Source organism: Equus przewalskii, chromosome 29 (assembly GCF_037783145.1).
Source record: "Equus przewalskii isolate Varuska chromosome 29, EquPr2, whole genome shotgun sequence".
NCBI lineage: Eukaryota > Metazoa > Chordata > Mammalia > Perissodactyla > Equidae > Equus > Equus przewalskii.
The window spans coordinates 39,375,168-39,388,583 of NC_091859.1; the positions used below are offsets into that span (position 1 = coordinate 39,375,168).

A 13,416-nucleotide genomic window follows, 5' to 3' on the forward strand; every position below is an offset into this window, starting at 1 on the left:
GGTCAGTAACTCCAAACTCTGAAAGCCTGACCCACTTCTTCCTGAAATATCCTGTCTGAAATTGCCAGACAAAGGCCTACTACTTTGATATTAAGTTTGATGATATAATCACATGACCCAAAGTCATCTTTAAACACTCAAGTACAAACAGTCTCAGACTCTAAAGGAAACCACTTCTCATCCTCTTCAAACTGCTTCTGCAGCAGACTATTCTCTGTGTTCCAACGAATCTGCTGGGCAGCAGACAGCAGCTACCAAGTGCTGACTGTAATGCTCGATGCTGCACCAGCACTTGAGGCGCACTCACTCATTTAACCCTCACAAGGCCAGCATCCGCCTTTTGCAGATGAGGAAACCGAAGCATAGAGTCCACCAGCCTCCCGAGCACTGGGCCTGGCAGTCGGTGCCCTCAGGCCGGTTCTCCACACCACACTACCAAATGATCAATGATGCGGTCCTATCAGACAGAGGTCAGCCTTGAAAGTGAGTGACCACCAACAACACTTGCAAGTACGGCCCTCCCCTGCCTCCCCGTCACAAGGACCTCCCCCATGGTCTAGCTCCGTCAGGAAGGATCTGTCCACACCTTTTTGTCCTGTGCTTCTACCCTAGCTCTTACCCAACTGGGACCTTCTCACAGGAGAAAAGGTGGCTGATGGGTTAAATTGACCAAAAAGACTAAATCTGGCAGTTTAATGAAAAGCTTCCTCAGGAGAGAATCTCTCCATAAATAAATACTTTACATGTTGTTTAAGTAACCCTTCTAATCAGGCCTCTGAAAATCTGAGGATATAAACTTACTCCAAATTTTCCCTAAACAGGAGCTCCTAAGAGCTGAAGACCACCTTAACAGCACACCCCGCCTCAGGCTGCCCGGCTCCTGAGAGGATCCTGTCTCCAGAGAGGGAGACAGATTTTGGTACAATTCCTCCGGAGGCCTGTTTTCAGCCATTCTCTGAGATTCTCTGTCCTGTACGATGTCGTTCTCCTCCCTATTATAATTCTGGTTTATAGACTAGACGAAAAAAAAATTCACAGCCAAATACCTCCCACAGGGTACCACTCAAACTAAATATTCTCAGTATCTGTGAAGTATCTGATCACCAGAAAGTGGGTGCAAGTTCATCTTTTTTTGGGAGTTCCAAGTAAAGCAATTAGGAAAACCAAGTATACCAGCAATTGAAAATGTAAAGCCAGAGTATTCTAGCTTTACATTAGCATATAAAATAAGCTACTAATAGGTCATTCCAACACTAATCCATCACTTAAAAAAAGCAAGCTTCAGTGTAATCAGTTTTAAAGCATCATGATTAATAATGACAAATGCCCGAATGTCCTGGTGTGAATAAAGAAAATCTGACACTCCAAAGGAAGTAAGTCACCCATGAGAAATCTGTATACATACTCTGAAAGAGAGGTTTACCGACACGCCTCCCTCCCCAATGCCCCCTTTCCCTGACTTGCCCCTTTCCTGGTTTTCTCATATTTTCCTAACTTTCTGAATGGTTTCAGAAAGGCTGTGGAGGCACACTAGCGAGGTCCAGAACTTAGTGCCTCTATGTTTGATGGTCCAGAGCCCACACCGACCTGGCCACAAGCACTGCTCCCCACCTGCACCCTTCATGCTGTCACGGGGCCAACAACCTTGCTGTCTTATAGAAGACCAACATTAGCTTTCTTTGCCATTCTTCAAGTGTCCAACATCATCTCACTCTCCAATCCATTCTCTTCTCCAGAAAGTTCTCCAAGCTGTCTTCTAGAAAGTTTCCTCAAGAGATCTTTTCAACTACCTGCTTCCTCTTTCATTTCAGGTTTAACCATTGATTTTCTGCTTATTCTCCTTCCTTGCCATGAAAAAATGCTTCAGTCCTCAAGATATTAACAACATATATGCTTCTAGTTATGGCCCCTGTCTGGTGGATTATTGTTTGTCCTCCAGCCTCACTCCTCACCCAACCCCACCACCCTGGGAGGGGGCACAGTAGGGACTGTCAAGAGGCTCCACTGTCCCTCCGGCTTCCGGCCCAGTTTCGCTGGAAAGAGGCAGGAAGAGAGTGAGAAAGAAGAATTTACTGTCCTGGCCCTTACCCCACAGTCTCTGGGGCTGGCTGAGACGTTCCACCAACGGCCACACTCCAGCTGGGCAACTTAAACAGCCACTTCCCCAGGCTCCAGGAACTGCTTCCTCCTCTGGCCTTTCAGGCCAAGGGCTAGTAACAACTCCTGCTACTGCTGGTCCAGGAGACTCCACTTTCTCCACTGGTGTTTCCAAACCCTGCTCCCCTTCGTAAACAGTCCCAGTTCTGCACTGTGGTCAGCTCAATAGCATCGTGATCACTGTCTTTCTAAGTTCTATTCTGCAGGTCAGAAGCTGGGAGCTACCTTTTCAGAACCCCTTTTCCAGCATGGTTCTGGGTTAGAGTTTGCAAAGAGAAGCACAAGAGAGATTTGGAGGCAGAAGAAAAGGAGAGGGTGATACTCCCAGAGGTAGATGCAGCAGACGCGGTTTCCCAGCGGCTTCCTAGGAGCTCAGGAGAACCATTCACTGTGGTGCTTCAGTCTGCCATGATCAGGAGCAGCTTCCCTGACATTCCCCACCCCGGTTCTTAATTCCTCTCTCAAAACTCTTCATACCTGGAATAGAAAGCTTCCCTTTTCCTGAACGAACTCTGAATGATACAATTAAATGCTCCTAGAATTACCCAGTTTGAGCGTGCCATCTGTTTCCGACCAGGACCCTGACTAATATAGTTCTTCTCTCGTTCCTAGGATTTCAGAGTAGAATATTATCACTCGGGGAGTGAGAGACTTCTATTTCATGCAATATGGCATACCAGAGGGACTAAAAATCCTCCCTCAACAAAACACCTAGAAATGTCAGTCAAAATGCACAAACTGCAAGAAAGCAAGAAACGTCTAGGGTTCAAAACTGGATGGGAGGGGCTGGCCCCGTGGCCGAGTGGTTAAGTTCGCACGCTCCGCTGCAGGTGGCCCAGTGTTTCCTTGGTTCGAATGCTGGGTGCGGACATGGCACTGCTTATCAAACCACGCTGAGGCAGCGTCCCACATGCCACAACTAGAAGGACCCACAACAAAGAATATACAACTATGTACTGGGGGGCTTTGGAGAGAAAAAGGAAAAAAATTTTTAAAATCTTAAAAAAAAAAAATTAAAAAAAAAAAAAAAAACCAACTGGATGGGATACCCAAAACACAATAGCAGCAGGTACCGGGCTCTGCATGTGAGGGATGGGGTGGGGTACTGGCTGCAGGACTTAGTAACCATACCGCAATGGTTTCAATGACCAGCAGAGACAGAAGACAAGGTCTGTAGCCCTCCGTAGGTGGTAGTGGGGAGACGAAACGGTCACTTCTGCATATAAAGACTTGGAGCAGTGTCACATGTGCCTGGAATAATTTCTATAAAGATGACAAAATATATTTATTCTTAGGCAGTCACCAACTCATTTTCAATGACAAAACTGTCCTTTCTTCAACTCACCCACTTCCCATTCTCAAGGAAAACCATGATCATCTCTCAGACAGTCCAAGTTTTTTAGCTTCAGAACAACCCCACACTCACCTCCTCCTCTCCTCTTTGCATTGATGGAACCTAATCCTGCTACTTCTCCACCTTCTGTGGAGGCGTATCTGCCCTTTACCCCTCCAGCCATGCCAGTGCCATTGTCATCTCTCTTGGACCAGAGCAGCACCTGCAGAAGGTCTCTTCCTAGCACTAACCACCTGGGACAGCTTTTCTTCACCTGTGACTTGGACAGTGCTGCCCTCTCCACCTGCCTTGAAGCCCTCTGGCCGTTCCCAAGCCACTTTCTGCTCCTCTCCGCCCTCTCCAGCAAACCTGCTCAGCCCCTGTGCCACCACCCCCCTCACCGTGAAGCCTTCTCTGACGCACCCCTAGGGCCACAAATCCTCCTACCATGTCAGGTCACCCAGCTCTCATAATCTCAAGAGCTCCTGAAATGTGATCTTCTCCACAAGTCTTCCTTAGAGCAGAGAATTCGTTGGCTTTTCTCCACTCAGTAAAAACAAAACTTAGTAAATTTGCCTTTAACCACTATCTAAGGTATGTGCTATTGATGCCATAATAATTACTATTTACTCTACATGTTAGGCACTGTGTGGTTTTACATATATTTCAACTTATGGACAAGGAAAATAAAACTAGCTAAATTATGTAATCTGCCAAAAATCACTCTTCTAGGATAAACTGGAGCTGATACTCTAAAACTCAAATTCTTTTGGTTCTAACGCCCATGTTCGTTTCTTTCACTGTACCACAAATTGAACAAGAAGCACCCAAATCCAGGTTTTCAAAAATCCTGACAAACATTTGTATCAGATCTATACTAACTACGGTTACTGCCTATTTACTGCATGTCTGACACAAGTCACACACTGTACCCAGTGCTTTACATAAATGTTAATGGATTTCATCTTCACCATGCTCTAAGAAGTATCAGTGCGCCTTTCTGTAAACTGAGGCTCAGACAAGTTAAACAAGAAAAGAATTCATAGTAAACAGAGAGGTGTGGTATGGAATGCCCCCTAGAATCCAGTCTGTCCTTCTGGCAACAGCAGCAAGACGCTCACAGATGGAGAAGCATTTTAGAAAGGACTCTTGAAATTTGCTAGACTGGAGTTGACAGGTCACACGTGGAATATCTATGTTATTTGCTTTATGTGTGTGCAAACATGGGATCTTCCTAAGTAGATCAGACACAAAGATTTGCCCAGTGACTTGATTTGATATTTCAAATTCTATGTCCAGTTTGCAGACTGGCAGAGCCTAGATCCCTCTCAGTGACTAACAGGCGTCTCAGTACAACTAGGCCTTTAGAAGAAGATGATGTGCTGATGGTGCTGGCTTGCTCCCTGGCTTGGGAGCCCACAGACCAGCTTAAGGAACCAACTCAGCCAGAATTTGAAGAGTCAGTGGTGTAGAGGATAGGAAGTCCACCAGAATGCCACAGATCCAACAAGTCTGCTCTCTGAGGGTTCAAGCTGCCCCATATTAGCCATGCAAGCTATAAAAACACCCACCTGCAACCATGATCAAACACATGCTGGCAAAAATGGGGACACAAATTTATAGCTATTAAACTTTTCCACAAAACTAAGAGATAATATCTCATCTGATGAGGTTATTAGGCTAAAGCTGGTACAAACAGTAACAAAAGCAGCAAAAGCAGCATAAATTATTACGACTCTTTAGAAAAGCATTTTGGTAATAAAAATACTCATATATTTTGACCTAGTAATTCTATTTACTAGATTTTTATCCTAGGGAAATCTCAAAACAACCAACCAGACAAAAATCAAAGTACCAACATATTCACTTTACGGATAGCTCTAAGAAGAAAAGACTGCTAAGAATGTAATTCTTTATACTTTGAAAATGATTAAGCAAATTACGGTATATCCACTCAATGAAATAGTACATTAAAATATAAACAAAATATACGTATTTTTATATATAAAATATAAATATAAAAATAATTGCAAAGATTCTAGCCCTATGAGAAATGCTTAGTACGTAGAGTCAGATGAAGGAAAGCAGCATACGAACTCATACTGTGCTATGGTTACAACTATCTAGAAATCAGATGTTTATCTGGTCTAAGGCCAAAGAGAATAGTACGGAAAAATGAAAACCTTTTCACTATTCAAGGTGGCAGGATTGTGGATGGATGCATTTTCTTCCTTTTCATTTCAATTTACATTAATGCTCGTGTAGAAAATAATCACTTTAAAATTTCATTAACCCCATTTTAAAATGTGCCCCTCACACCATCTCAAAAATGTCTTTGCTCTACTGACAGCAAAGCACTTCCCTGTCCAGGGGGAAGAAAGGGAGGCACAGGAGACCTCTCAAATCCAGAGGCAGGTCAGGGAGAGAGGCATTTGTCAGACAGAAATCTCTGCTCCAGGAAACCTGGCACCAACACTACACACACATCGTGGGGCCCAAGCAAGTGTGCACACAGAAATCAGCGCTCCAAGCTATTTTTCAGAATCAGGCCTAAAAACAGCTGAATTCCACCACACAGTGGGCAGGCCTATTTTTAGACAGAATCTCAAACAGCCAAGAGGCCGCAGCATCCAATCTCCAGCATGCTTCTGCCACTGCACAGAAATGCCCTAAATCTGCTCCTGGACAGGCCAAGGGAGCCTGGGCGACATTCCTGCTCGATGGCTACCTGTCCTGTACTCTCAAGGGCATCCCAAGATCAATTTAGATGACCACATTGGTGGGCAGGACGGCCAACAGTTCTTGGAAAGGGGGCAGGAGAAGGATGGGGGGCCAGTGGTAGCTCTGGGGCAGCTGGGGCTCCCCGTGGGTTTCTCCTAACTGTTGAGGCCTGAGGGCATTTGAGATGTGACTGAATTTTTTTGCTCATCTAAAAGTTGTATGAGTACATAATTTCTAAGCCTTCCCAGACAGAAAGATCACAGAAAGCAATCAGTGTTGCTATTTACAGGCAAAAAGTGTGTTTCATTTTATAATAGCAACAAAATTACATACCAAAGAACTAATTCAAAGCAGAAGTGAGCAAAAGCTACATGATGAAACTTAACTTTACTGAAGAATCCAAAAGAAGAGCTCAAAACAAGACAAAATAAAGCAGAAGAACACATACTATATCTAGACTAAAAGACCCAGGATCATAAAGGGGTCAAGTCTCCATAGTTTAGTTTATAAAACTCACAGCATTCCATTCAAAATCTCAATAGGGTCTTTAAAAAAATAATTTATTTTGAAATAACTTCAAATGTACAGAAAAGTAAAAGAATAGTATAGTGCTCACATACCCCCTGCAACAAGATTCTCCAACTGATAATGTCTTACGTCATTTACCCCATCACCTATACATACTCATTACCTGCATATACTCATTACCTTTTTCCTGTCTCTTTGAGAGCAGGATGAAGGCAGGAAGCCCCATCACCCTAAACACTCTAAATGTACATTTCTAAAATCAAGGACACTCTTCTACATAACCAGCATAGGACCCTCCACATCAGGAAATCAACATTCATACTACACCGCCAATCAAATCCACAGACTCCATTCAAATTTTGTAAACTGTTCCAACAATGTTTCTTTTTCCTCTCTGGAGCAGGATCCCATCCAGGAACAGAAGTTGTCACATCTCACCAGTATCTTGTCAATCTGGAATAGTTCCTCAGTCTTTTCCTGACTTCCATGGCCCTGGCAGATTCTGGAGGATGGCCCTCAACCTGTATGTCCAGAGTCAGGCCCCGCTTTCTTAGCAGCGCTACCAGAGATGCGGTGCTGTGCTCTTTCCAGTGCGTCATGTCGAGAGGGACGGATGGTGAGCCATCCCTCCAGTGGTGATGTTAACCACTTTCACCTGGTCAAGTTCGTCTCTGCTGCGTTTCTCCACAGTAAAGCTACCACTTTACTCTTTCTAACTGGTATCTTGTGGGAGAAATCCTGAGATTATGCCAATGCCTTGTTTTCGGTCAAGCATCCACCCACTGATGACTCCCATGTAATTCAACTACCTCTAAGATGTCTGCCCAATGGTGATTTTCTATCCATCAGTAGTAGGAGAGCTGTCCCTCCTCACTTATTTATTCATTCACTTAGTTCACACTCAAATTATCCCAGATTTGACCAGTGGAAACCTGTTCAAACTAGCTCCTGTGTCCTTCTGACATCTTCCATTCTTTGAGCATTCCCTTACTTCCTGGCACAAGATGTTTCAGCCTCATCTTATACTTTCCCTGCCCCGACCCCTGGAACTAGCAATTTCTCCAAGGACATCTGATACCTTTTAGAGGAGGATAATATTTAGAAATAAAGATCTGGGTGCTAGGATTGTTCGCTGCTACTGGGATGTCACTGCTTCTAGCAAGAAAATCTTCTGTACATACGTTAACACCCACACCTATAACTCCTCCTATATCTACTGTGTCTCTATGTTAAAGAACCATGACTTCATCTTGGTACCTGTAATTCCAATCCAACACCCTCAGGGTTTTTTCTAATCTTCCCTCCTTCCATGTTTGTAATCTCCTCCTCAGACAGGAACAAACCTGGCTCCCACTATCCTCAATGTATACTTACATACTTGCTTCATCAGTTTACTTATTTTGCTCAATGTAACCAACCTCCCAAGCTCTTCAGCCTCACCCTTCATGTCCCCTCAGCCGTGGGACTTGCCACTACCTCTGCAGAGCGCCCTCTCACTAGGTTTTGATAAATGAATTCTAAAGTTCATCTAAAGAAAATATCTAAAGATAGTCAAGAAAATTTGGAAGACTATGAAAAGTCAGATATTTGCTCTACCCTATTTCATAAATTTTTCTAAATGATAATTAAATTAAACAGCATTGGGATAACATGCTACCTGTCTGGGAAAAAAATAACTGTGTTACAGACTCCATCTCATAATACCCATAAAAATAAACTCCAGGTGAATTAAAGAGCTAAACATCACACATACACAAAAAGCCATGGTAGTTCTAGAAGAAAACACTAACAATCCTAGGAAACCAAGCTGATGTTCAGTCTTGAGTTTCTAAATGCCATTCCTCACTAAAGGGAAACTGGGCTGCTTGGGAAAATGGCTGATTTTCCAAGGGGCAGGCAAAGCACGAGGTGTAAGCCTCCAATACTCCACTGTGCTGGAAAGCCAGGACATGCTCTCAGCCTAATGGACACATGTCAAACCAGCCCCAGGGGATACTCGTGATTTTGTGGGACCAAACCTTTTTTCTTTCACTGTATTAGATAAATTAGCTCTCTAGCTCTGTGTTTACGAACATGGGTAAATTTGAGAAACAGTATACATGACAAAGACATGGTGTTTGAGACCACGGGTCTAAGTAGATGGGGGAGGGACTTAGGAGGCTCCAACTGCTCAATCTGGGTGATGAGTACAGAATGCTTTTTACAGTCTCTCTGTGCTTTTCTGTATGTTTGACATATTTTGCAAAGAAACAAAATCCTGGTGTTGTTCCCCACTCCCCCTGCCCCCACGAGTTTGAGAAAACACCACTGAGTTCACAGGATAGAATCCAAGATCCTTCAGCTTCTGACACCAATGGAATTTCCAGCTTCACCTCTCATAACCTCACTTCACACCTCCTACTCCAGTGACACTGAACTTCTCTCCATTCCCCAAATGTGCTTCCGACCTCCAGGTTTTTGTCCAAGCTGTTACCTGCATCTGCAATACTAGTACACTGCCCACTTTCACCCTGTGATTAACTCAGACTCTTCTGTGAACACATGCTCAAAGGTCCCTTCTGCGGTAGCCTTTTTCCAGCGAGTCAATTGTTCTTGTCTTTGCCCCCACAGCTCCTAGCAGCAGGGAGTAGTGGAAAGGGCACACATGGACTCTGAACCCACTCGGTCATGATTCCGAACTGGGTTTTGCAGCTTACTGCTAGTGAGATCTTGACCAGATTCTTTAAGCCTCAGTTTCCTCAGCTGTAGGACAGAAACGCCCCCGGAGTTTGCCCTTGGTAGGGTGAATGATACATTGCACTGTTCTGCCAAGACTTCTCCCCATACTGGAAGAAAGCACCATCTTTTTTTTTTTTACTGAAAATTTTGAAACACTGTGTAAGTCCAGAAAATGGCTAGAAGGGATACATACCAAAACAGTAACTAGAGGAAGGATGACTTCTTCCATGTTTGATTTCTTTTTAAAATAAGATATAGACATGTGTTAGCTACGTAAAATATTTTTAAGAAAAATTAAGTAATGTCATGGAAAGCTGCTAGCAGAACTCTGACTGGGACTGAAGCCGTGCGGGTGAGGAGGGATGGGAGAGGGCCAGCGAGGTTCGGGCTACACTCAGAAAGCAAAAGGAGGAGTAAGGAGGTCCCTGTCCTCAACAAGCCCACGTCTAACAGGGAAACATTTATACACACGTATATTCATCATTCAATGCACATCTGAGCAAACAGTATACATTCCAGGCAATGATTCTAGGTTCTGGGGATACAGTTATGAACAAGACTCACAAAATCCCGACCTTCCATGAAAACAGCATTCAAATAGAGACAAAACAACTAACAAAATATATATATACACCAGGAACTAAGAAATGCTCAGAGAAATAAGGGAGGCGAAGGAGACAGAGAGAAGGAGACAGGGGAAAGGGTGGGATCTGAACAGGATGCTCAAGGCCAGCCTCCTTGAGGTGGTGATGTGTGAGCAGACGATCCCATGAGGTAAGGGAATAGATCACATGAAAACCTGTGGAAAACCAAGTGCAAAGGCCAGAGGCAGGAATGAGCCTGGAGACAAGAACAACAAAGGGGCAGGAGGGCGGGGGGGAGATGCAGCTAGAGAAAGGCGCCTGAGCACACAGGCCTCACTACTGTGGGGTCCACAGACCGGCAGCACTGCCGCCCAGGGCTTGTTGGAGATGCAGTCTCGGGCCCCGGCGACCCACAGGATCAGAATCTGCACCTTAACAAGCTCACCAGTGACTCACACGCATGGCCCAGTTTGAGAAGTACTGAAGAAGGGCCTTGTAGGCCACATAAGAATTCTAGGGGCTGGCCTAGTGGCGCAGTGGTTAAGTTCACTCGTTCCGCTTCTCAGCGGCCCAGGGTTCACCGGTTCGGATCCCGGGTGCAGACATGGCACCACTTGTCAAGCCATGCTGTGGTAGGCATCCCACATATAAAGTAGAGGAAGATGGGCACAGATGTTAGCTCAGGGCCAGTCTTCCTCAGCAAAAAGAGGAGGATTGGCAGTAATTAGCTCAGGGCTAATCTTCCTCAAAAAAAAAAAAAAAGAATTCTAGATTTTACTACAAGGCTTTGGAAGGTTTTGAGCTAGTAAGCAACATACTCTGGTTTCAATTCTCAAATGGCCACTCTGGCTGTTTTGTGGAAAAGAGACTCCAGGAGGGGCAAGGGCAGAAGGAGGGAGTTAGTTAAGAAGCTATTTTGCTCATCTGGTAAGGGATTTGGGCTGCACAGATGAACGTGGTGTTGATGGAGGTGGTGATACGTGGTCAAATAAAGGACATATTTTGAAGTTAGAGCCAAGGGAAATTGCTAATGGATCAGAAGTGGATGTAAGGGACACAACACCGATGACAAACAGCAGCAGCCAACACTAGCTGAGCACCAGTCACGCGCCGGCCACTGCTCTGTGTCCTGTACTGGTAAAAAAAAATTCATTCAGTCTTCACGCTAGTCCCATGAGGAAGGTACAGCTGGCAACCCCGCTTGATTAAAAAGAAGATAACGAGGCAGAGAGAGGTTTAGTAACCGTCTAAGGCCTCAAAGCTTATCCGGCGGCAGTATGGGGTCTGAGCCCAGGCAGTGGGGGCCTGGACTCCAGCACTGTCCCTCACTGAGCAACTGTGAGCACGGCACCATTCAGAGAGGTGAGGGGGGAGCGGGAGAGGCTGAAGGGAATCAAGAGTGCTTTGCTGGACATGTGAAATGTGAGGTTCCTAGTGGCCGTCAAGTGGAGACGTCTGGGAGATAGCTGGCACGTCTGGATCTCCGGGGAAGGTGGAGATGGAGATACAAACGGGAAGGTCATCAGCACTGAGATGCACTTAAAGCCAAAGGAGCGCATGAAATCACCCAGAGCAGTTTTTCAAACTGAAGCTTGTGAAATCAATTTAGTGGGTCATGAACAGCACTTAAAAAAAGGAAATAGAACAGAATGGAAAAATAACAGAGTCCACAGCTCAGAGGGAGCTAAAGTGTAAGAAGTGTGTGTGAAACTTTTGTGTCTATGTGCACAAGCGAGTGTAATGCGTGTGTACTAGGTTGGTAGTTGGTATAGGGTCAAAAGAGGTTTAAAACCACCAGCTTAGGGATTACGTTGATGCCTGAATCACTCCAACACTTAGAGGTTGGGAAAGAGGACGAGAAGCTAGAAAAGGGGAGTAAAAGGAAGAGAAAGCTAGTGAGGAAGGAGGAGAGGCAATGTGGGGTCCCCAGAGCTGAGTGCGACATGCTGGACTCCAGATGTGCTGGTAAGGGTCATGCAGTATGACCCCAAGACAGATGTACAGAAATAATTACAGGACGGAGAGGTCAGACCAGTGCTGTGGGAACACAGTGGGTGGTGACTCGTTTAAGACCTGGTGGCTGAGAGCCGACTGAAATAGGATGAGACAAGGATTTTATTTTAGACCCTGAGTCTGAGCGGACAGCAGGATAGCTAGTCTATAATTTCCATAGACAGCAAATTATCCAGTCATTCGACTTTTCCAGTATTTACTACGCGTTGGGCCCTTTACTAGGCCTGGGAATACAGAGATGACTAAGGTGCTGTTCTGCCCTGAGAAGGCTTCCTCTCTGGAAGAGAAGACAGAGGGCTGCAGGGCAGCAAGGTCAGGGCCACAGGCGGAGCGTGTCACAGGTTTTCTTTCCATCCATCTGCTCACCACTAGCCAACCCAACCCAATACTCTGTCCAGACCACGTGTGCAACCCCTGTACTCCTACCTCTTGACTTGTGCTTTGCCCTGCCCAAAAGTGTTTCCCAAATCGGAGCCATTCTTCAAGGCCTGGCGCATATCTGACCTCAGCAACAAACCCTTCAGGACTCGGTGATCTTGCCCCCTTGAAGGGCCACAGCATTTCCTGTCCACATGCCCCTACCTGGTGCCTGGTCCTTACTTTCCGACTTCAGGTGAGTGCCTCATCTCCCCAACGAGGCTGTGCATCGCTGCAGGTGTGTAACAAACATGTCTGACGTCTGCACGGCGCTCCAACAGCCAGGCAAATACTCGCTTCCCCACTACAAGACCTCCCTCAGTATTGTTACTGAAACAGACCCCATCAAGTCATCAGTGGCTCCTAATTATTAGTACAACACACAGACAGCTCAGTCTTGTCCTCCAGGCATGCCACACAGCCTTCCCTTTCCCCGCATCCCGAACACCCTGAAGCTGGAACAACGGCAATCAAAACAAATACAACAAACAAAGACGCAGAGAGATGAAATTAGAGGAGACTTCAGGAAACCATTGACAGCTGCTGTCTTTGGAGTGGGACTGCAGGGGACAGTCACCTTCTAGGAACTGCTTTAATGAAAATAACTTTAAAACAGGAAATAAGACTTAAAACTTAATAATTGCAGCTATTTTTACTGAGTGCTTACACTGTGTGCTAGGCAATATATTTTAGTTTCATTTAACCTTAACAAGTCTGTGATGTAGTTATTAGCCACTGTGCAGATGGGGAAACTGAGGCTCAAAAAGTTTAAGCAACTCTCGCAGGGTCACCCAGCCAGTCAGCGAGGAAGCAATGCTGGGATTTAAACCCAGGTCTAACAAAGAAGGTGCCTTCACCTCCCCTGTCCTCAGCCACGTCCCGTGCACTCCCTAGTGCCCCTGCAGGCACCTTCTGCAGCCTTTCCTTCGCTCTACCTAGTTCTTC

The 13,416-nt window shown here is 45.3% G+C and overlaps 1 protein-coding gene across 13 annotated transcripts in view; it reads right to left on the minus strand.

The window, feature by feature from the left end:
* The window catches only part of TCF20 (transcription factor 20), a 184,688-nt gene that overhangs the window by 56,747 nt on the left and 114,525 nt on the right, over positions 1-13,416 (minus strand). For 2 of the 13 annotated variants that reach the window (XM_070599631.1, XM_070599627.1), the window contains exon 2: positions 3,289-3,420. The exons of the other annotated variants lie outside the window; for them this stretch is intronic. The gene's annotated coding sequence lies outside the window, so the exon portion shown is untranslated. The remainder of the gene's footprint in view (positions 1-3,288; positions 3,421-13,416) is intronic. 13 annotated transcript variants of the gene reach the window in all.